Genomic DNA, 25,539 nt, shown 5'->3' on the forward strand with positions numbered 1-25,539 from the left:
AGGCGGGTGCTGTGACACTGGCACAGGTTGCCCAGAGAAACTGTAGCTGCCCCAGGCCTGGAAACATTCAAGACCAGGTAATATGGGGCTGTGAGCAAACTGATTTAGTTGAAGATATCCCTGCTTATTGCAGGGGGGTTGGACTAGATGACCTTTGAAGGTGCCTTCCAACCCAAATGATTCTATGATTCTGTGATTTCTTTACAAAGCTTTTAGTTCACAAGACACGACCTAACAGTTTACTATTTCCATTCACGTGACTTCATCTTATTATTCTTAAAAAAAATCAGTAACGTTTTCCAAACCTGACTTTTTTGGATGAACTCATTGATTCATTTCTGACAAATTTAAAAAAAAAGCAAATTAGATATCAGATTACCTTTAAAAAAAAACAGAGACGCTTGGTAAACTCTGTTCCTGCTTCACATCTACAAGAGGATTTCAGAAGGCTGCATTTGCTTATTTTTACACAATGTTTTGTAATTAAATAATGTACAAACGTTTGAACACGATAATTTCACAAATAAATTTCAAGTGTACACACAGGAAAGTAACACATTACGAATCTCTAAAAATTAACAATATAGTTGGGAACGGTGCAGCTGAGCCAGACCGCCCCCTCATAAAAAGCTGGGGGAGGGAAAGCCAGCTTTTAAAGCATACAAAAACACAAGTGAAAAAATTAGCTAATGAGATTTTGCCAGATTTTGGCATAAAAACATGCACCCCCCAAACTGCACCAACTGGTATCTAGAGGTTGGAAAATTCATATCATGCTTCCCAGAAACATTTGGCTTCTACAACAGTGACAAGCCTCTATGCTGGAAAAATCTTGAGGAAGAAAAATTGTGACACTTGTCGTGACTTGCTTGCAGAATAAAATTTGTCATTAAAACTGTTTTAAAGGTAGAACAAAAGCAAATGAAAAAAAAAAGGAAATAAAGAGAAGAACAACTAGATGAAGTAAATTAACTGCAAAGAGTCAAAGTTACTCCCCAAATTATTCTTTCCTTAAGGAATGCACATAATTTTAAATTAAGATCCACCACAGCCCTATTCCTATCACCATTGTCATCTTAACGCCAGACAGTACCTTAACACCAACATCAGAAATGTAAATATTTGATGGAGCTTTTTACCATGTTCCTACTCAGTTTATGTTCTATTAGTGTATCAGCAACCATTCTACAAACTCATTTACTTCCCATCCTTTTTTCTGTCTGCAAGACATATCCTGCCTATCTTCCCACCCCATACTCCCACCTAGCTTCAAACATCTCTTCCCTTCAGTCAAGTTCCTCTGAAATTGCCACATCTCCCACAGCATGTACAAAGCTACTAGTCTGCAGAATGGCATTAAAAAAACTGTGATTTCTTGTTTGCCTTCCTAGTTTGACACTCTTATGGGGAGTGATAACCTTTACATTTGTGTTTATACTAAGCAGAGTATTAGAACTGAATGAATAGGAAATGACCTTAGGCACAAAGTTGAGCTATTTTGACAAAACGCATGAATAAAAATTAAATTCCTATCTGATTTTAAAAAATGTGTGGATTTAATAAAACTCCAAAATGCTTGGCTCTGCTCAGTTAAGAGGGTTTCATCCAAGCCTAAACAAGACATTAAAATGGAGGTAGCAACACCTAACCAGGCTCAACTATGCCAGTATTTACAGCATCTCAGGTTTAATCAGTGCAATTCATATGCAAGTAAGAAAGAAAACAGGATTAGCACAACAGAAACTAATTTGTACTTAGATATCCTTTTATTAAACTCTATGCTTAAAGTGTTCTCCTGCTTGCTTCTTTTTTCCATGCTCTCAGTTTCCTACTCTGCATATAAAACTGCATTCACTTCTTCTTCCTGTTTTTCTTGCCTCCTAAGATTTTACTAATTTAGGAATTACAATTCTAGCTCCTAGAAAGCTTATAGCAAGAGCATAAATTCCCTCCAAAACCATCCCCCTCCGGAATATCTTCCCTTCAGGCTTCCAGTATCTTTTTATATTATTTACTGGAAGCTTTGAGATGTCCTTTGCTGTCTGCATTTTCCATCCTCTCTAAGTGTCCCTGGCCTGCTCCACTCCACAGCTCATGCTCATCAGAGGTTACACTGACAGTGCTTCCCACCAGGCATCTAACAAAGACACAGCACCCACTTCCAGGCTTTTCTGAAGGGAAATCTGCAAGCACTTTCTCTTCACACTCAGTCATCAGTTAAGCAACAGGACCTGCTTTTTATTACCGATTTTCACTTCTGGAGAACACAGCTCCTCAAAGTTATGGTTTAGAAGATCAAGGATTTATATCACCCTTACCAGATTGTGCCAGTGCTTAAGAGGCCAGCGTGCTCTGTTGCATGTTATCAGCTTTAAAATTAGTAAATTTTTAAAATATTAAATTACAAAAGCCTTCCTTTAACATTTTTGTTGTTTACAAGTCATGGAATACATCTACTTCTCTTTCTTTTTCACAAATAAGTTTTTATCATTCATAATCCACCAAGACATTTCTCACAATGGGGGAAACAAAGTTTATACAGCAGCAGTCAAAGATATACCTTACGGTAAACCGAAACTGAAAACATAAATGTTTTCTACCATGCACTTTGTACAAAATAAAATGTGACAGTTGTAAACAAAAAACTGTCTCACAAGGAGGTGATATTTAAAGTTAGTGGTGCCTCTGTCATGCGCTGTAGGAGAATGAATAAATAACAGTAACAATAGCAGAGGCCAGGGAGTCTCAGGCATCCATGGTGAGAAAGATGACAAGCAGGAGAAAAAAAAATCGATCATTAGTACAGGCTTCAGGCTATACAGGAGTCCCATAAAAGACTAGCTGACTAGCTGACGCCATGGCTGACCTGTACATACCCAGTCCAAAACAGAGGAGAGGCAGAATACTTTGGCATGCCTAAACTCACCTGAGCAAGTTGTTCAGGCTGAAATTTGGATCCCCCACCCATCTTTGTCCTAGCAAACAACTTAAGATTCCATATGCCCTTCCAGTGGGAAACGCAAATGTCTGCCTAGGAAGAACTCCAGATTATTTCGTATCTCCCTAGTTGCTGTGGTGCTTTCACTAGAAGAGCTGAGGGGACACAGAAAGCCAGTGGGACCAGGCACCCATGCTGCTGGGGGAGCAGGAAGCCAAGCAGTTGAGCTGCCCAAGGAGAACAGGGAACAGAGCAGCAAACTGGGCTTCCAGCCCAGCCACAGTACTGGCTTTGCACCATTGCACAGACACTATACACACCTTAAAAAATACCTTCAATTTTCTCTCTGTTTTTAAATACGCAAGTACTTGAAACCAATGAGAAATCTCCTAAATATTGTGGAGCCTTTAGTTTTCTCTTGACTGATCTGAACCATTTAAGCTCTTAATATTTACCTCTTTGAAGTTGTTAACTTTGTTACGGAGACCCTTTTTTCTTGCATCTACAAAAGACGTGAGAAATTCCTGCTTTATGTTTTGGAGCACAGATGACAGCAGAGTAAGAATAGCAGCTGGTAGAGCCATTACATGGTTTTATTCTCTCACCACAAGTAAGAAAGACCAGTTGGTAGCAGTGAGGAGGAGGTGCAGAGGCAGGGAAAGAGGGAAGGGGGAAAGGAGGGAAAAGAGGAGGGAAGGCCAAGGGAAAAAAAGGATAAGGAGAAGAGGGAGGGAGGGATGGAGAGAGGGACTGAATCAATCCTTTCTCCAAAAGCACGAGATGAAAGCTAGAGATTAAATCACCTTTTACAATTGCTTTATTCTGGCTATAGTGGGATCAGGGACCTTTTTGTGTTCACGTTCTAAAACACACACACTAAAATCCGGAAAATTGGGATGAGCAATGATAAAACCTCAAGCTGGAGTGCCCTCAAGCACTACACTGTTTGAAGGCTGGAAAGAAGAGTAAGAACAAAGAAATGAGGTGGTAAAACAAAAAAAGATGCAGAAGGATACAAGGAGAACTCAAACACTAAGTGGGTATGGGGTTTTCCTGAAAAGAGAAATGAAGGATTGCAAAGGAAAACACCAGGCATAAAGAAAGGAGGAGATGTGGGCTGAGAGGCAGGAGTGCACACCAAGGGTGACAGGTAATGGAGGCTGGTGGGGAATGAGCAGCCCAAGGACAGGGCAGGCAGAGTCAGTGGCAATTGCCTTCCAGACTCCATCCTGTAGCCAGCTAGCTGAGAAGTTTTAAAGCTATTTTAAAGTAGCCTTTTTGAACCTGAAACAGTCTCATGTTGAGTTTGATTACCATTTCCCTGACAGTGAAAAAGACATTAAAACACCCTTTTATCGTTGGAAAAACCTCAGTGTTTAAATGACTCATGATTTTAGGTCTCTGACTCATTAATTTTGTGTCAAGTGTTATGAGTTTTATTATGGAAGTGTTTTTCATTTTCATTTCCCATTTTGGTTCACTCAGACTCAATGTTTAATTCCTAGTTAAGTCTTTTTTGCTCTTTATATGTGGAAGGAGCTCGCTATACTTCTGTTTGTTATCTCCTGACTGATTTTTCCAATAAAACAAAGCTATTCCCTGTTTTAAGATAGAAGTTGATCTTTATTGGTGTTTCCCCTGTATTTTTTTTCCTTAACCAAACTAACCGTCTAACCATCACCACCGCAGTACTTATTTATCTATTCCCACACTCTTTGTCTATTGCTTCATAGAGTAACATCTCAGATTAGATCCTGAACTGATTTCACTACCATCTACCACTTCAGTAAGAAGTCTCATGACAGCTATGGATTTTCCTAAGAGCTAATAAATCACAGAATCACAAAATCATAGAACATTTCAGGTTGGAAGAGACCATTAAAGGACATCTAGTCCAACCCCTCCTGCAGTGAGCAGGGACATCTTCAGCTAGATCAGGCTGCTTAGAACCTCATCCAACATGAACTTAAATTTTCAAGGGATGGGGCACCTAGCACCTACCTAGGCAACCTGTTTCAGTGTCTCATCACCCTCCTTGTAAAAAATTTCTTCCTTACATCTAGTCTGAAGCTACCCTCTCTTAGTTTAAAACCACTATTCCTTGTCCTATTGCAAAAGGCCCTACCAAAACCTCTGTCCCACAGAATAGAAGAGAAGGTCTTCCTGGAGTCTTCTCTTCCCCAGGCTGAAAACCCCCAACTCTCTCAGCCTTTCTTCACAGGAGAGGTGCTCCATCACTCTGATCATTTTCAGGGCCTTCCTCTGGACCCACTGGTCCATGTCTTTCCTGTGCTGAGAACCTCAGAGCTGGATGCAGTACTCCAGGTGGGGTCTTACAGGAGAGAAGTAGAGGGGCAGAATCAACTCTCTTAACCTGCTGGCCATGCTTCTTTTGATGCAGCCCAGGATGTGGTTGGCTTTGTAGGCTGTAAGCACACATTGCTAGCTCATGTCCAGCTTTTCATCCACCAGTACCCCCAAGTACAAGTTGTTTGTATAAGTATTAACATAGTTGTTTTAACTACATAATCCCAGCAGAATTAGAGGAACAGAAGAGACCTTCTACATTACTATATCTCCCGGCCAGTATAGGGCTGCTTTCCACACTAGCTTTCCCAATGCTTTGTTTAGTTTTGTAATATATTCCTTACTGTGTAGACCTTCCCTTAGCAGAAAGGCCAGCAAAACAACGAACCATTACTCATTCAGAAGAATTTAACAGCTTCAGTAAAATCAGAAATTAATCATTCCATACTGGTACAATTGCTTATTAGGTCATTGCTGTGAAACAAGAAATCCAAACATCAATAAGGCTTTCATGAAGGGGAAAGAAAAACACTCATAGTTTCTAAATTTGACATCACAATTTCTTTTGTTTTGTTGTTTTATTATTTTGGGGGGTTGTTTTGGTTTTGGAACCTTAGTTGACCCCATTCTGTGTGGCCTATGGGGTAATAGCAAGAAATATCCTTTCTGAGGGGGATGAATTAGATCTCAACAAGAATTCACAGATCACATTTGAATATTTCATGCAAGTTTAAGCCTGGTCTAATACACTTCCTGTTGGCTCAGGCACTGGGGTTTTTATTCATGCTCTTTCACATGTATCTGTCATTACACAAATGCGACTTCTTGAGACCCAGTTGTCTACAAATATAATTTATGATCAGCATATATGTACTTCCTCTTTCAGCTTCTGATCCAGATTCTGTCCTCAGGTGGTGTCTTAGACAAAGGCATTAGGAGGTATCTGCTACACGTTTCTGAAGTTGATCAGCAATGAATTTGTTCTTTTCTGTTAGAGTGAAATCTCCATGGTGACAACTGCATCACCAAGCTGTGAGAGCTTTTCTGTGAAGAGCATTTTATCATGAGATTCTCATTACAAGAGTGCCCTCTGTAAATGAAGAGGAGATGTTACCATAGGGGATTCTGTAAATGAAGAGATGTTACTGTAGGGGTTCAGCTGGCTGAAGCTAGTCTTTACCAACTGTAAAACCAACTTGTGAGGCCACATAGCAGATTAATGTATCTGAAATCCCTCAAAAATAAATGAATACAAGATGACATCATAGTTAGAAACAGGAATTTTTGTACTCAAGTTCAGCAGAAATAGTTTGCCCTCCTGCTGCCTCACAGGAGGAAAGGAAAAACAAGCCAGCACCCTCAGACACAGGCGAATTGTGCTTCATCTCACACACACCTTCCGCCTCAGCTACTCAGCTACCTGTTCATCAGCACCAGCTCACAACTGACTGTTCTTCCATTTGTTCCCTCTGTCACCAGTACAGGAGCTGCTCTACTTTTTAAATTGTTGAAGATGTAGCATCAGTCTACTTTTACAGTTTGCATATTCACCAACATCCATTCTGCGCCACACACTACTTGGCCTAGGGAGCATGTATATGCTGATGATCTTTATCCAGCTAATGCCTGGCAAATAAATCACTAGGAGTGAAGTATTTGTTTTTCTCAGTTAATTACATATTTCTGTCTTGGTCAGCAAGAGTTTTTCATAAGGGCAAGAAAACCTTTCCACACTGTTCTTTATACACTAATCTTAATATCCTCTAGTTTGGTTTTGTTTCTTTTTTATTTTCTGTGTTGATCTAAATGATAGCACACTTAAGAAAATCAATCCAAATTAAGATCCCAGGTTCTGCAATTGTGCCATCACCTTCTTCTTGAGGAATGTGTTTCATTTGTGACACTAAAAAAAAGACAACAAACTTTCAAATTGATCCTCTAAAGTTCAGATAATGATAATAGAAACTTGGCAGTTCTAATAGACTAAAACTGCTATACCCTGGCCTGAAATATTAGGTGAGATACAATTTTTTTTTACAGATTAGTTCAGTAAGCAAGCTTTTTTGTTACTGAATTTGAGGAGAGCAGGGAACCCACGGGCTTATGCATGAATGCAATGCTGAGAAACACTAATACTGTTTAATGAAAGGTTTCTCTATGGGAACCACTAACATGGACAGTTAAAAATCTTCCTGTCAAGAACTGATTTGTGGCAGACAGGATAAGAACAGTGAGAATGTAGCTCCTATCCACATCCAAAAATTACTCCTCCACAAATGTTATCTTACTTTGACAGCTGCACCAACGCACAATTGCACTGACTAGCTAGTGTGGGACAAAATAACACACATTCACACGGGAAAGAGGAAAAATGTAGGGGCAGCATTATCAAGCCTACAGTGGACATCTCCTCCTTTCACCTTTTGCGTCTTCTGTATCAAATATAAACTTGCTGCCCTTCAGTTTTCTAACAGGCTCATTGCATCTTTTGTCCCTCTACTTCACTACTCAAACCCTGCAGTGTACTAAAATTTAGTTTCCCTTTTCACCTCTTACCTCCAAAAGTCACCAGCACTGATGCCTGTTCTTTGCAGCCACCTCTAACTTAAAACACTACAGTTGCCCTCTTACTTCAGTTCTCTCTTTTAAACTTGGCTCTCTACATCACACACCACAACAATGTAACCTGCCAAAAGCATCTCCCATTTCCTTTTCTACCAGACTCCATTTTCTCCCCTGCATTTGAGTTATTTGAGCACACTCTTTCCATTCACTCTATACCCTGGCTACAACACTCTTGCAACACAATGTAATTCTCCTCCCAAGCCCTCCTCTTCAGCACCCTCTAAAGAGCACCACAGGCATAAAGTTGTGGAGCTTTACAATCTCTCCAACAATTCACTAACGACAGTTATTTGCAAATTCAACAAAAGCTTCTTTCTGAAATGCTTCTTCCTCATCCTCAATATAACTCCAATTTATCAGAGCCACATAATTTCAGTGTAAATCTCCCTTCTGGGAGATATTGTATGGTACCATATTTAGTTATTCTCCTGCTTGCAAAGACTGCAATCAGTACATTTCTCTGCTGTTTCAAACCACTCTTTAATTTCTGGAGTGGCTTAGTTTTTGGCTCCTTTTTCTTATTGTGTACTATGTCACTGATTAGTGTCATCAGAAAACTGTACACCTTCTATATTTCCGATTTAAGAGGCTACAGTATAACCTGTAAAACTACTGGCTTCCCAAGTACATAATCTTAGCGTGCTCCGCTTCACATCCTAAATTCAGTATACTACTTTGCCCCTCTGCCTACAGTTGCAAATACTTTGTTACTATTACTAAAACCTTAACTCAGTATATATGTTTAACTAGCCAGCTCCTGTCCTGCAGCATTCCAGTCCACCCAAAGCAACTATTTGCAGGCATTTCAGGGGAGTATTTAAAAGAATTCCAGATCTTGCAGTTACCAGACGTGAGGTGAACAAACACCTTTACTAGCTTCACCCAGTCCTCTAATGGTTGAAGACCAATGAAGCATGAGCTTTTACACTTGCAAAACTGGAGTGCCTTGCACATTCATACTATCTACAGAAAAACACAACTGTTAGTAGAGTTCCTACAGAGCCTCTTTTATTTCTGCTATATCAGTTTTGAGAGTCATTGTCACACAGAACTTAGACCAAGGAAATCTGGATCAGTAAGGTTTACATAGCAATCAACAGTTTTTCATTGTATTCTATGCATTTTATCCTTAAATTTGATAATTATTAAGTTTCCAATAAGGAATCAACAAAGGTTTTGTGTCATCCACAAACTGACTCATCTTGACCTTTTGGGGAACTTCACTTCCCCAGATTATTAACAGATGCCAATAACTTTAGTTAGAATCTGAGGTTTATGTGCTGCAGAGATTTTTCTATCTAAATAGATTAGATAAGATGAACTGTTGAAGGAGAAAATCATCGTAAGAACAGCACACTGGTAACTCTTTATAGATACTCATACTCAAGGTCCCATAATTTGCTATACTCCAAAGCAACATTGCAGGACTAAGAATAGTTAAAAAAATTCTGAATAGTAAGTTTTAACTCTGCTTATTATACAGCTTCAAAATTTGTATTGTTTAGTATTCCCTAAAAAATCAGAATTTGTATTTCAGCGAGGTATATCCTATGTTTTGAGGGGAAGTCAAAACTTGTGGCTTTGGTTACTCATTAACTACTGCAGAATGTGCAGCAAATAAAAAACTAGCAAACAAGCAATGACTTGTGTATAATGCTTTATCCAACCTCCCCAGAGAGTCAACAAAAAGAGAGACATTTGCTCCAAGTTCTGAATCAAAGCTGTATCCTATTGTTTGTGGACCAATAGTTGGCCCACTGCATTTTCTTGGCAGGTAAGAGGCTGCTAGAGCATAAAGCAGCTCTATGTCCTCCACTCTCTGCCAAAAGGTGACACAGAAAGCAGGATCAGGCGTTATTATTGCCTCTTATATCCATATTGAGAAAGGATAGAGGGATGCTCTCTTCTCTCAGCAGCTCAGTAACACCTACTGGAAGCAGCAGCTGGCCAGGTACCTGCATGTTGCAGCATTAAGTCAGAAATACTACCACATCCAGGGAAAGCAAACACCACAGGTGCTATCTCAAACATAATTGTATATTATTGATAACATTATTTACCATTATATTTAAATTGATATTTTAATTAACTTTAAATATTTTAAATTCTTATTAAGAATAGAAAAGGTAAAGCTGAATTGCTTTATTTAAGCAAGTAAGCAGAAGGACATACTAATGAGCAAGTCATGGACTGCAGCAATTTCTAAGCAATGTTTTGGCAAAGAAACAGGAAAGCAAATGTTCAGGTTCAGAAGTCCACTGTATTAAGAAGCAGGGTGTCCATCTGTCAGAAGTACATTCCCAAGCACTCTTTTTTCCTGCCAAATGCACAGTGCATATTCCTACACCACAATTAAAAGGAAGATAAATTTGCAGTCCCAGAGCCCAGGCTATCTTGCTGAACACATACACTAGCTAAACATTTCTCTTAAATAATGAATTACTTGGCCACATAACCTACAGTCTTCTTTTGCATTTGATGGAAACTGAATCCTGCTACTCACTGTAAAATATGCTTCTGTTAATCCTACAGCAATGGCACAATAGATCAACATGTTTGTGATGTACAGTTCAAACATCAGAACAAAAGTTGTAAAGGGAGAGGGAAGAAAAAACTCCTCACACGTTCAAAATAAATTAATGTTAAACACAGGATGTCTTTTCAGAACGATCAAGCATTGAGAAAATGGCTGATTTAACAGCAGAAGATGTAACAAACAGGCCAGCAGGACTTCGATATGAAAGTTCAACTACATTTGGATTAATTTTTTTTCTGCCATATTCATATATTTTCCTTTATCAGCTGCAGTACAACGCTACCATTCAGTGGTCAAATATACAAAGTGCAGACTTCAGCAGCCCTCCGTATTTCTGTCCTAACAGGTGACAACTATTTTAAGAGCAAACGGTGTACTTAGATAATCCTAAGAACCAGAAAATTAATGTTGCCCTACTTTCTGACCACTAAGAAGAATACTTTTTGTTTTTAATTTAGGTGCTTGAGTAAATCCTTGTCAGAGGTGCTAAAGCAGTTTCAAAGACTAGGCAAATGAAACAAAAACATTTGCAAGTTATTACCAGGAAAACTGTGATACTATCTCACCCAGTTCTGTGGACTTCTGTTGAAAGGTATCTGAATTTCAGAATGGATGCATAAAGGAAACAATTTATGCAGCTATACAAGTTGACTTTTGCTGAAAAAGTAAATGCAGTTCCATGTCCCTGTGAGTTATTAATTTTCTGATTATTATCAAAATCTACTGTTAAATGATCAGAAATAGAAAAATTAAACACAGAAGATGTTGCTCATGATCTAATGACCGAGAAATACTAAGGAAGCTTGTTCATCCACTAACACTAGTATGACTAATATCCTCTTTATCAAGATGGTGTTTACTTTTACTTATTTGCCATTCAAATCACTGTACTCCTGAAACTGGAATCAAACAAAAGATGCTGGTTTCAGAGCCTCCTTAAACTATCTTAAGTGTTTGTCAGTGTGTTCTTCAAAATACAGTGACGCTTGAGAGTTCATTGGCTGGAGAAGGCCTTTGTAGGACAAAACCTCCTACAAAAGAAAAACCTACAATTTGAAGGCCATGCAGTAGAAAACCCAAGTGGCTTTTCGATCATCAATCACACTGTAAGTGAAAATGCGAAATATTTTAATTGGTTTGGATAATATTACTTTTTAGAATACCATGCCAGATATATTAAAAAACTAAAATCCACAGTTTTGTTATGTCTGCAGTCAATAGCAGAGTATTGGACTAGATTCTCAGGTCTGTGTGTAAAGTTTCTAAAACAAGCAAAAACAATGCCATGATTTTTTATTGTTCACATTTCATGACAAATTTTAGCTGATGACTTAATCCTATCCTTCTAGTTGCTTAGAGTAAGTAAATGAGGGGGCAGAGAACAGCTAGATGAAATGAATTCATTCAAGAGGAAAATGCAGTCAGGTGCCAATTTCTGGGAATTATAATTGCAGATTTGGAAGTTAAAAAGGAAATGTCTTTTTAAAGTACAGATAAAAATATTTTTCAGGTAAACTTCCAGTGCTAAAGGAAATTAAACAGTGTACTCACACTTGCTGTGTTTAATAAATACATTATATTGTCCCATTTCCCTATAAGACAATTAGTGGGTCTGCTATTCCTGAAGTAGTTTTAATGTATTTCCCCCCAAATCTTGCAAACTTGGATTTCATTCATAAACTTAAGAAATAAGGTGTACATAATTTTCCTCAAAATATTTTTTTCAAAATTCTTGCAGATCACTAAAGCTGCCTGATTGCACTTTCTCCTCTAATTCACACAATTTTTCAACTAAAGGCACTCTCATCATTTTACTTAAAAGTATGCAACACTATTATTTCTATTTTCAATTAACACACAGTCATTTTTTCTTTCTTGGTAGCTGGTGCAGTGCTGTGTTTTACTTTCAGCTGGGAACAGAGCTGAAAAACAATGATGTTTTGGTTTGGCCAAGGACTTTGTGGGCCTCATGCTCTCCAGGGAGGAGGGGAGCTGGGAGGAAGCAGAGACAGGACACCTGACCCAAACTGACCAAAGAGGTATTCCATACCACAGCACGTCATGCCCAGGAGAACTGGGAGAGCCGGAGGCAGGGGACGCAGGGTGGAGGAGGTATCGGTCGGTGCTTGGTCAGGCTGGGGGGGGCGAGTTATCGGTCGGCTGGTGATGATGTGTTGTATTCTCTTCCCTTGTTATTTCCTTTATCATTACTATTATGTGGTAGCAGTAGTGATTTGTGTTATACCTTAGTTACTAAACTGTTCTTTCTCAACCCTGGGAGTTGCATTCTTTTGATTCTCCTCTCCGTTCCCCCAGGAGTAGGGGGAGGGCAAGAAGGGGGGGAGTGGGTAACAAGCTGTCTGGCTGTGGGTTAAACCATGACAGAGATCCATCAAACACATTCTATAAGGAAAGTACGAGTCCTTGATTCATTTTTCACCACAATCAACTAAGTATTTTTCCAGAGGTCTGCTTATTTTTATGAACTTCTGCTCAGGAGGAAGCTATAAGCTGGGTCCTGATCTGCCTAGCTGGCAAGATGCTGCTCTCTGCCTTCCCTGATGGGAATTGTGGCAGCAAGATGTAATTGATTTTCGAGATACCAGGAGATCACACGATCTTCCCTTAGAGACTGCAGGAGACATCGCTTATCTGGGAATTGTATGAATAAAATTTACTAGTTGTCTGGATCCAAATCCAAATGGAAATCTTCAGTTTGTAATTTTGCTTTAGATATTGCAAATCCCTCTCTTACAGAAATTGCAGTATATACATCACTGGTTGATACACCAAAATGTCAATGTTACAGTCTACACACCATTATTAAAGCATCCAAATTAGGACAGTAGCATGTCATCAGGTCCACCTGGTGGCAATTCAAGGAGGCAGTTTCTGAAAAGCCCCCAAAAAACAAAGAATCCCTTTTGTTTGGTTGGTCTTTGGATTCAGAGCAACCTACCTTATAATATGTCTGTCGAACGTGGGAATGTTTCTGGCTTTCTTACTCTTGTGAGAGACTGTGCACTGCAGAAGCAGGCAGAAACACGGAATTTGTAAGAGTTATTAATATCTGAACCAAACTTATCACACCTTATGCCTGTAGTAGAACCATATTTCAACTGGTGATTCAAGTAGCAAATGAACTATGCAATAACATCTAGCTACCCAAATACATTTAGAGATGGGAGACTTATTTTTCCTTCTTTGAAAGCATTTTAATTCCAAAATCACAGTGCTGCAATGTAGGCATCACTTTAATAGCCATGACACAGTGATCTCATGTTCGCTTACTGACTGATGATGAATTCTGATGATAGTGCTGTACACTGCAATTCTTTCAGGCACAACCATTAATAAAGAGCATGCAGGACAGCACTCCATCATACACTGTCCAGAACATAATGCCTTTTTGCTAGGTACACAAAGCTCAGCATGCAACACTGAAAAAGAGCGACATGGTTGACTTCTAAAAAAAGAAGGAAAAGGGAAAACAGATGTCAAGGTTTCCACAAGTCATTGCACACTGCAGCTGGAACCACTGCAAAACCAACACAAGTATGCTGATAATGTAGCATTTCATGTAATGATAAGGGCAATAAAACAGCAGAAAATGCAAAACCTCGAACAGCTGAATACCTACCTTAAATTCCAGAGAGTCAGTTGGGCTGAACAATAATAGTAATCCTTTCAATATCCAGATCAAATGATTCAACTATTAAAGCTCTTTATGCTCAAGAAAACTGAAAATTGAGAGATTCCCTTTCTTCTAAGTGCAGAACAGGGACAATAAATCTAAAGTCCAATCCAAACCAACATTCAGAGGGTGATGCTATCTCATCACCATCACTCTTGAAACTATTTGGCAATAGTTTCCATTAATACAACAGATGTTAACAAGATGGATAGAGAGCATGTTAAATAAACAGTAGTATTAATATATAAGTATCCATCTAGCAAAGCTACTGCTCAAATTATATACTTCCCCAAGAGCATTTCTTGGAAAATTAATCAGAGAATTCATCTTGCCTGTAGCTGCTATGAATTCAAGGCATTTCCATTAACAGAGACTGTGTCCTTCAGAAAAATTACTAAGCAACATAAACGGGGTCTACATGTCTAATCCACAGTGGGATTCTGGTAACTGGAAAGCCATTCTTACTGGGTTTGGCTCCTTAGGATCAAGCAGCAAAGGTAAGAAATGTGCAGAGAGAATCTAACCAACAAAAATTTACAATGTGAAAGAGCTCAAAAGCTTAAAGATGAAGAAAGAGCAGACATAAGCAATAATGACAAAAACCTGGAATTTTAATTCCAGCTTCATGGAAGAGATGCCTCAGTCAGAACAACCTTAGCAGGCTGGCTACGACTGTTACAGTTTCTGAACCACACTGAATGTGGAGATTGCTTTCCCATGTAAATGTTTCTTACTGGAATGCAGATTATTGCCTGTGAGTTTGTCAGTACAGCAAATTCTGGGACATTAGTAAATCCAGCAAATAAAAAATTAGCAGAATTTACTAATCAATGAATATGACGTGAACCATCAGGATTAGAGATGGCATCAAAGAAAGTAATCAAAACCCTCAGATTGACACTTGGAAAAAGGATTTTACAAGAAGCTCTGACAGTCACAAGTGACTACTCAAAAATTTGAGAATTAAAAAGGAACCTAATAAGAGAGAGCTAGACAAAAAGATACAGCCAGATAAAATGAGCTAAGTCCAGGCCAGCAAAACACAGAATAAATTAACACCTCAATGGCAGGTGAAGAGGAGCTTTCTCAAGCACATTAGGAAGTTCTAGCACAATGGCGTAGAAAAAAAACCCTCAAAATATATTCTATTTTGCTAGAAAACTTTTTTTTAGTATTTAAACTGTAATCTTAATCTCAGCTGTAAACTGTGAAAAGATGTATTTTTATTAAGAATAGTTACTCAGAGTTGTTAATTTTAAGATTAAAATTATTAGAATATACTGGTACCAATATCATTAAGATATACTTGTTCCTAAGAACATGTAAACAAAAATTTTTGGCTGCCATTCAACCATCTCACATTTATCACTGACCAAACAGCTGTGTATTTATAGATTCCACAAGTGAAGAGCGTTGCATTCATGCTTAAATACTAGAAACCTTATCCTCATCTGTGCACCTTTAGAGTGACTTATTTTAAGCTGAGAAACATGTGGAGATGTATTAAGTGCCAAAGGAATTTGGAAGTGTTTTGATTGTTTTTGACATGATAAGATATATCAAACTGACACCTTGATGCAGATGCACATCTCTGCTGGCAGGGCAGCACTGCTTACATGCAACAGTCGTACTGAAAATATTTACCAGATGTGCTTGGAAATTATATGCTATTAAAACACATTTGAAGAAGAGCTGACTCAAAACCCAAACGAAATTAAAAAGATGAATCACTCTGTGCTCAGGCACTGGAGCCCCAAATAACCTGTTCAACTGGAAGCCCAGAAGTCCAGCAAAACATCAGGTGCTTTGTCTGTTCCATACACAACTTTACAATCTTTCAACTTGTATCGCCTATGTTCCAATCTTACCATTATGAACTCAATAGCCTTTAGCTAAAAATCCTTTGCTTCTGAAATCCTACATCTTCTAGGGAATGTTGTGATGAAGAAACATGAAAGGAGTCAGGCTACAAAGTGCAGGAGACTAGTACATTTGCAATTCTGGAGGTTACTAGGCACAGACAAGTTCATGAGAGAAAGATACAACAGAAAACAGCACCATATTGGGAAGGTAAATTTGCACCACAAGTAATTATACCTGTGATATAATGCCCTGCTGCATTTCTGAATTTTCTTTTCACTCATTGATGTATTCCTGAAGCACCAAGGGCCAGATCCCCAAGAAAACAGCTGACCTCCACACTGCACCCAAGCTCAGTGTTTACATCAAGAACAGCTCAGGAAACCAAATTAGATCTGTAGACATTTCTATACACAACCCGTGTGTATCAGTACCAACAGATCTAAAGATCCTAGGATACAATTTGCAACTGCCAACACAATGAAGCAGAATATGTCTGGCCTATGAGGAAAAAAAAAACACCACCAAAAAACCAAACCCAAACCACCACAGATGAAGGTCTGTCCAAATTGGTTCTCTCTCCTAAGTTTGGGCATGAGTGTGAAACTTCATAGCCTATATCTCGCTCCTGTACTTGCATACAGGGTTTTTTGTTATGAAGGTTTGGGTGATGGGTTTTTATTAACTGAGAAAGTGGGTTGTCAGCTCAAAAGCAAAGAGGGGGAAAAGATAAGTATCCTAACCACCTGAAAGCAAAGATGGAGCTGTGGATCCATTAAATGTCAAAGCTGGGTGAGGTCATTTGTGCAGCATTAAAAAAAAATATTAAGTCAGATAAAAGCAGCAAGAAGGAACCTACTACACAGCCCACAGATGGTGATACACTCTGATGGGGATGGAAGTAATTATCAGCCAATCTTAGTGCTGGGATTATTCAAGGAGTCCTTGAATGATATTCACAAACATTAGGCATGTGAGAGGGGATAAACACTCTCACTTATATTAATGGCAAGGCTCCAGTTACTCTGACTGGCTTCATTAGTTTGGAAGTGTAGTTAATTACTTTCATCAAGTGCAGGTAACACTTCAGAAAAAATGAGATGCTTTTTTTTTGTGAAGAGATACCACAGTAACAACTTGATATTGGAATCCAAAGTTTAAATCTTTTTGGTGCTTAAAGGAAAACCTGAATAAGGGGAATATGAACAAAGAAAAGTCAGAGTTTCACACCCATGGTTGCAGAGCACGGCCAAGCACAGAACTATTCAAGGGCACTCTGCATAGTTGCTCTTCTTAATGTGTGTTAGGCAGAAATGTCTATGAGATGCATTTGTTTTGGATTAACTGTATAATTACAATTTTCTAGCACATTTATAACACTCAGCCAAAAAAACCCTCAAAACCCCCTACCCTTACATGAGCTTTCCCCATCATTTAAAATCATTAACTCTTTCAATCCCCAAAGATACTTCTTTCCATCCCTTTGCATTTTTATAGAGGTACTTAGCCTTTCGCTCAAGATGATTAGCCTTCAGTGCTATCCTTCTTTGCATAAGCCAAGAGGCTGTGGGCATGTTTATTACAAGAAGGGCATTTTCCTTTCCTGCAACAAAAATGAACCTGAAAGCATATAAAATGACTTTTGTCTACTTAAGAGTCGTAATTTGGTACAGGAATAACCTACAAGGACCTGGAATAAGCTCTCAGTAGGAGCCAGAGAGTTTAGCACCACCAGTGTAAGGCCAGTGATAGGACTCAGAAAGGCATTTTTTCAGTCTTTGATTTGGGCACAGTATAGGTATTTGTACTCCTTTGAAACTAAGTTATAATAAATTGTGTTTGTGCTATTACAGACAGAGGGAATGTATTCACAAAATTTAACTTTATGAACTGAAAGGTCTTCCATGCAACGAGATGGATTTAAAGATTTGTCATTCCAAGCAGAAGCAAAACTTAAGTGTTTTGAATTACCTTCAAGAGGTGTCTTAGTGCTGATAGTCCCAGTAGCTTTGAGTGTCAGTAAAAACCAGCCTTACTAGTTAATGACCTTCATAAATACATTTACTTGGCATCCCTAATTGTCTCAAAATTTCCTAAACCTGCAAATAAGTGAAGGAGAGTGAAAAATGGAGACACAGTGACAGAAAAGAGCTCCAATAGATTCATAAAATATAGCTACAAATCCTCCAGACTACGTCAGAACTTGCTTATGCAAATAGAAACTTGATCACAGAAGTATTGTATTAACTCAAGTGACTCAAAAGTTGATGAAAAAATATATGAGTCGAGAAAACCCACTCACTGCTTGGGATGGCACAACTCAACCAACTTGAAGGTTCAGAAGAACATGGAGTTCTAAGTTACTATCTGAGGCATCTTTTAAAATATTTCCTGTGCAAAGATTACTGTTTGCCTTACTGAGTTCATAGCGACCACTTCACAATTAATTCAGTTTTGAAAAAGAACCAAAAGAACCTCCTAATCAGCCAGGAATATTCAGAAAAAATGCTTCTAAATGGGGCTAAATAGCTCTCTGTCCATCTGAAGAGGCTCCACAGGTCTTAATTCAATTTTACTTATCCAGTGCAGGCTTCAAACCCTCTGCACACTCAAGCTCCACAGCATATGATGAATTAGCTCGGTTTATCATGACTTTAATTAAGTTTATTTAATGTTGAAAATGAGCATTAGTAAATCTGAATGTTTATTGGAAAGCAGGGATGCCTGTCATTCCCACACTCAATGTCCTGGTTTCAACTGGGGTAGAGTCAATTTTCTTCCTAGTAGTTGGTGCAGTGCTGTGTTTTGGCTTCAATATGAGAACAGCACTGATAACACACCAATCTTTTAGTTGTTGCTCAGTAGCACTTACCCTGACCAAGGACCTTTCAGTCTCTCATGCTCTGCCAGTGAGGAGAGGCACAAGAAACGGGGAGGAAGCAGAGGAAGGACACCTGACCCAAACTAGCCAAAGGGGTATTCCATACCACAGCATGTCATGCCTAGTATATAAACTAGGGGGAATTACCCGAAGGGACTGATCACTGCTTGGGTTGGGCTGGGTATTGGCCAGCAGGTGATGAGCAATTGTGTTGTGCATCATTGCTGTTTGGTTTGTTTTTTTTTTTTTTTTTTTAGTTTTATCTCTCTCAAAAAAAAAAAAAAATCCCTTTTCATTATTAGTGTTATATTGTATTTTATTTCAATTATTAAACTGCTCTTAACCCACAGGTTTCACCTTTTTCCGATTCATCTCCCCATCCCACCGTGAGGAATGGGGGTGAGCGAGCAGCTGCGTGGTACTTAGTGTCGGTTGGAGTTAAGCCGACACTCAGCAGACGCAGGCGCACGGAGGTATCGTACCAGCAAGGCTGGAGGTGAGCGGAGCCCCCGGCCTCAGTACCGCTGCCGCCTTCCACTTGCACACACGGGGGAGCTGCGGCCCCGCGGAGCCCGGCGCTGCCGCTGGCCGCTCCTCTCCGCACGCAGCACTCGCCGTGCTCTCTAGCGAAGAGACACACGGCTTCATACTCTGCTTTATATACCCAGACAGGCTTAAGGGGAAAACAGCACATAAACGGAGAAATAAAGGGGGAAAAAAATCATAAATAAACTCTCCTACATCCTGAAGGAAGCTTTCATTGCAGAACTAGTGACTTCTATTTTTAAGGGTGAGATATTGGTTCTTTCTGCCCAGGAGAAAGCCTTTCTCCCTGACATTTCAGATGCATAAACTTAGCTTTTTTTTACAGCTATGAGCAATCACCAAAGCTAGTGCTCATAGTGTGAAATCTGTTCTTCACGCTTTCTCTCATTTTTTCTGAACATCAGGAAACAGATTTTAATGTGAGAGTGACCAAGCACTGGCACAGGTTGCCCAGGGATGCTGTTGAGTCTCCAGCCTCAGAGATATTTAAAAGCCATCTGGACATGGGCTGGGGCAGCCTGCTGTAGGTGACCCTGCCTGAGCAGAGGGATGGATTAGATGACCTTCAGAGGTCCTAGCCTCAACTATTCTGCAATTCTGTGATTTTTTTCCTTCAGTTCACTTTCTCCTGCCACCACTCTCTCACTCTCACTCTTTTACCCACTAATATCTGCTTCCTCAACTCCCTTATTCCCACTGTATTTTCTCTCTGCTGCCTGTTCATCTCCTGATTTTCACTGTTGGGTAGTCAAACAATATCTCGTCCTTGGAAAATAACAGCAGAAGCTACCTGTAAATCGGAGCGATCAGGTCCTGCTGAAGCATTTTCTATCTCTATAGTAACACAAGACAAAAGGCAATACAGGAAAACATTGTCACCATGGCTTTAGGATATCGATTCAGGTGTACATACTGTCATGCATACTTTGTGTAACAGTAAATTGCACAGTTTGCACCAATGTAAAAATGCTTCTCTACATCATGGGGTCTGCTAACATGCTGGAAGTAAATGTATGTTTCATTTGAGAAACTGCCACATACACAGTAAGTATTCTGCAAAATCAAGTTGAAATTTCTGCTTATTTTTTAAAAACTGATTTTTGAAACTAATTGTAAGGGATAGTAAGCAAGCTTTATATGGGTTTAGAAGTAAAAACTGACAGGGGGCTACAAGCATTCTCCAAAATAGCTCACTTCTTTAAAAGAGCAAAAAATAAAATCCCAAGCTAGTTGTAAGTCACTTTCATAAACAAAAGTGAAACAGAAATAAATAACAGAAAAGACTGTAGATACAAAACTTACTGGAGACAATCCTCACAGCCACCAATCCCTCTCGGTTTTGCCTGTGATCTGTGAAGAAATTCCTCACCAACTTTACCTAGACATCAAATTACAAAGGTACATGTCATGATTAACCTCACTCCCAGAAGCCAAACTATCCTTGACCTTGTTCCTGAGGAAGATGGGTAACTATTTCATCTGCCTATGGAAACTTCAGTCAAACGCAGGGAAGGGAAGACTGTTCTCCCTCCTGCATCACCTGCCACAGAGAGGGCATGTGGCACTCCTGGGAGAGTAGCACCAGCTTGGGAAAGCTATTACCTGCTCCCAAAAGCTGAAACACAGCATAAAAAAAGTTAGAAAACAAGCCTTCAATGTTCTTTCTGTTGCCTCTCAAGCTCTGAGCTTACCCCCTGGCATGCAATTAGAGCTGCCTTAAGAGTACTAAAAAAAAAGTATTGAGTCCACTGCATTACATCCAAAAAAATAAAAGCTCAAGCTTGTTACGGAATGACATAATAATCAGTGTTCCAGGATTGGGGCTTGCACTATTATAAGCACTTAAATCAGAAAACAATAAACTGTCAGGGAGAAGTAGTGGTGAGCCCAGTCCTGACAAATGATACCTACTTTACTGTTGTGCCTCCTCTGCAAGCCCCTGTTTCCCACTAACAGAACTAAAGGATTTAACCCAAACTCAGTTAGTTTTGAAATAAATTTGCTCTATCTCAAATTTACCCAACAGAAAATTATTTCTGTTGCTAAGCAGCACTAACTGTTAAATTCAGTTAAGTTTATAGTTGGCATATTATACGCAGAAGGCTCTGCTGCCATACTTTGGATGCAAGAAAGTTACACAACTCTGTGGCTCTGGAAATACAAGTGCTTTCAGGAATATGGACCACAACAGGTGAAAGTGGGAGGCATCTCCCAGAATATCTATGCTTTTTGTGCCTCATTCTACTGCTATTTTTCAAAACAATGAATCCATATCATTCAGGGTAAAGGAAAAAGAAATCCAAATTAAAAAATAATGCTGAATTCCTGTGCAATCCTAGCATTTTTTTTGCTAAATTTGCTTCTCAGCAAAAGCCCGGCATTCTAACAACTGCTTACTTTCTTGTTACATTCTTAGCTGCAGTTTCTTGAAAAATAGCTGTTTCCATGGAGATGACAAATGAATATCATCCATGTTGCAATAAGCTCCTCATTTCATCTTGAACCATTAGCTTTCCAGCCACAGTTTATTCATTATTCATTTGCAGTAAGGAAATGGCAGAAATCCAGAGCATTACAGCAGAATAAAATCCATGCATGCAGTCCCAAAGAAAGTGCATTTACCACCATACAAAATGAACAAAACTTCCTGGGAGTATGGGCATTAAGATATATTTTAAATGCTCAAGCAGACAGGAAATTTTCAGTAGGAAAAAAACAGTAGGTGACATTCAATTGTTTTACACTGTAAGAATGACACAAAATGATCTGCAGAAAGTCGGGAACATCACAAACAAAAATCATTTAAAATCTGATTTAATACCTTAATAGGACATGAAAACTTTTGACCATTCTTCTGTATAAAACCAGTATCTGATTCCTGTTAAGAAACTGCCTTTATTTTTTCATTGGCTGACAGGTGACTGTAACCTTTGGCAGCTCTGAGGGAGACTAAGAAACAGAAGGAGAAAATGTTTCCAGTCTTTCCATAACTAAAAGCCTTCACAGTTGCTGAACTTATTTTTTAAAAAGTACTTTAAAGCTCATGAGAGCTTTCCATTCTGCAGGAACAAATACCTACTTTTTGTCTGCTCAACTTAGAGAAATAATCATTACTCTACTTTTAAATACATTAAAGGCAGTACAATTTTAAGATGGCAAATTACATTAACAAATGTTATATGCAGTGCATCATCTGAAAACATGTTTTCAGTCCTAAATCCTGGGCTAGAGGAGAAAAAATTTCAATGCAGTGTTATTACTACATGTAACATCTTCTGAAATTTTTCTTTTCTGCCCTTTCATATACGAGGGCTTCAAGTTTCTGGTAATTGTAAGAATATAAAATATTCTTTCTTAAATGCTGACCTAAAACTAGCCTTCTTGGAAGGAAGGAGTCTGTAACCAATGTTTGAAAGACACAGCAAACACATACACTGTATTGTCACCTCATTTTTACTGCCTGCTCATTATAAATCATTGCCTGTAAAAGCATTAATATTTAATATAATTAAGGTAGGCAGAAATTTTCTGGATGATTCTGAGGCTCAAGGTGCTTATATATACATGACCTGAAAGACATTTTGTCTGGATGAAAGTTATCATGAATCTGATCCAGAGAAACAAAACAGGACATAAAAGTGGGACGTCCTTCACACTTGCCCTGGTTAATAACATCCATGCTCCTGCTGCCTAAGCACTGGAGTTGTCCTGGGAAAAGCATGTCAATTAGAATAAGTTATAACCAATTACGTACCTCATAATTTAAATTATTGTCCATTAAGAACTGACCTGAGTTTACAGAACACGTTTAATTCACATAATAGGCTTAATACCAGTGTGACAAGGGGCTGAAGGGTAATAAGAAAAGATGAACAGAGATTACTCTGTTACATGGAAAGGGGACAATGAGCAGTAGATCATTTTTAACACTAACCCTACATGCCATTTTCATATTGCTACTATCATACCTACTCTCTCAGACTACCATAAAGCGGGAAGGATCGCACGCTCCACTGCACAAACAGTCATTTCTATAAAGTCTCTTCATATCTCACAGATAAGGCTTTATCCAAGCATAACACGGGGATAGGATGAAGCAAGCAATAAAGGCCAACTCTTATTCATGTCAAGAAATATGCAGACAGTCTAGACAAAGCACAGAGCTCTTCCTGTGCAGGTTGTCTCGTGTGGAGTAGAACGTCTACTAAATGACCTTTCTGCAGACAGAAACTTGCCAGTGTCTTTCTGTTGCAAAAAGGATAGAGGAGAGGGAGAGAAAACAAATCCACTGTCCAGCCTTTGCAACCTCTGAGGATCTGATCCACTGCATTTAATTTAGGGAACTTTTCACTCTGAACTCAAAATGGAAGTTGCAATTGAATCTTTCCATTATTGCAATTCACAGTAGTTGACGTCTGGAGCTGGCTAAGTTTTGAAGTGAGGCATTTGTAACATGGGCTGATAGAAAATATATTTGTCTCTCAGACCTAAGTTTTTTCTTATTTGGCAGGAAATGGGAAATGCTCTCCATCATGCTCTTCATCTGCCTCTGAGCGCAGATCCATAACCACCATGACAGCATGTTCTCACAAGTACAAATCGTAACTTTCAGAGGAAATAAAAGCAACAGGCAGATAAACAAAGCCATTGAAACTTTTAACCACAGCACAATCAGGATTCCAGCACTGAGCTGGACAACTGATGGAGTGAAACACATGCGCTTTTTTTGTGAGAAATAAAACAAGGAACCCCAGGATGGAACAAGGTGTTCCAGATACAATGTCATGGAGTATTATGTTATAACTTCCAAAGATAAACACACAAAAAGACTTTTGGTGATATTTACGGGAGCTGAAACAACCACTGTGAACCCACTGTAGAGTTTGCTGGATCTTCTGAAAGACAGTGTGATTTTATTAAGTTTTATGTTTGCAAATATTTAACTTACAACTTCCTTTTGCTTTCTCTCTCCTGCTTTCTTACAAGCTTGCCATTGTGTGTCTACCTGCTACAGCCTTTACCTTCTCCAGCTGGATATGGAGAAGTAACTCAGCAGACAGACAGCACAAGACAGTCTGAATCCACTAAGAAGTGAGCATACATGGTCCTTCAGCAGAAAAGTCTGTGTGGTCACCCCATTTTACCTGATGCAAAAGGAAGCCTTGCTGTCTGACACCTTCCTCTGCTATTATTTTCCATTAGATGCTATCATGCATAACACACTTGACCCTTCAATATCTGCAGCTTCCAATTCATTTAATGAGCATAATCCTGTATTTACTACTGTTTTAAATACAACATGAAAAGTAACTGCGAGTTTAGAAAAATTCTTGTTTTCCCATTTATAAAATGTCATTTATATAACTGACCATTTCTGAAGTGACAGAGTGACAGCAAATCTTGAAAATCACAGGAGTAAAAGTCCAGGACTGAGGTGCAGAAAGGGCTAATTAGCAGCCATAACTGACTAATTAATGTACTAAATCTTAAAAGGGAATAAAGGCTCATACCCCTGTAGCACTTGGGCTATAGAGATTTAACCCCTAGGCCTAGCAATGCACTCTTGTAGGTTCTGTTCCAAGATCAATTTCAGGCTGACCTTCCAGAAGCTATCATATGATTTGTATCAGTTTAATCAATGTGTTATAGTACAGATATATTTTTCACATTTACAATGTGTCCTGATTTTGGAGAGTGTTCCGTAAAAAGTGTAATGGAAGAAAGAAGTTCATTTTTCTTGAGCACTAAAGAGCCAAAATCTTTTGCTTTAAACCTGAAGTAAGAGATGAAAGGTTTATCAATGGAAACTATTTGGCCTTTGTTCACTGGCATGATATTAAAGCAAGAATACGCAATCTTCAAAAAAAATTGAGCTAAAATTATTCCTTTTCCTATTAGGAAATAACTAAAGTCAACAATGCAGTTTTTATTAAGTCATACAATACTGAGATATTAGGGGAGAGAATAGCATTTCAAGCATAATATCTCTGATTTACTTGAGTGGAAGTCACACTGCATGGGGAGCAGTCCACTTGAGCTAAGCTGAGTCAACAGAAAGCAGCAAGTTACAGTACAATGTGGCCTGAGAAGGCAGATACAACAGCCCTGACCAGCTGTGTCATACCAATGGGAAATCATCCTGCCAGAGCCTG

General features: G+C 38.9%; 2 protein-coding genes across 6 annotated transcripts in view; both read right to left on the minus strand.

Moving 5' to 3' along the window:
- SPART (spartin) overlaps positions 1–25,539 on the minus strand; it is a 467,162-nt gene that overhangs the window by 251,578 nt on the left and 190,045 nt on the right. The gene's annotated exons all lie outside the window — the stretch shown is intronic.
- The window catches only part of DCLK1 (doublecortin like kinase 1), a 259,045-nt gene that overhangs the window by 126,480 nt on the left and 107,026 nt on the right, over positions 1–25,539 (minus strand). The gene's annotated exons all lie outside the window — the stretch shown is intronic.

The sequence above is a fragment of the Neopsephotus bourkii genome, unplaced genomic scaffold, assembly GCF_033783945.1.
Source record: "Neopsephotus bourkii isolate Nb327-2 ecotype Australia unplaced genomic scaffold, CSIRO-AGI_Nbou_v1 NB_38, whole genome shotgun sequence".
NCBI lineage: Eukaryota > Metazoa > Chordata > Aves > Psittaciformes > Psittacidae > Neopsephotus > Neopsephotus bourkii.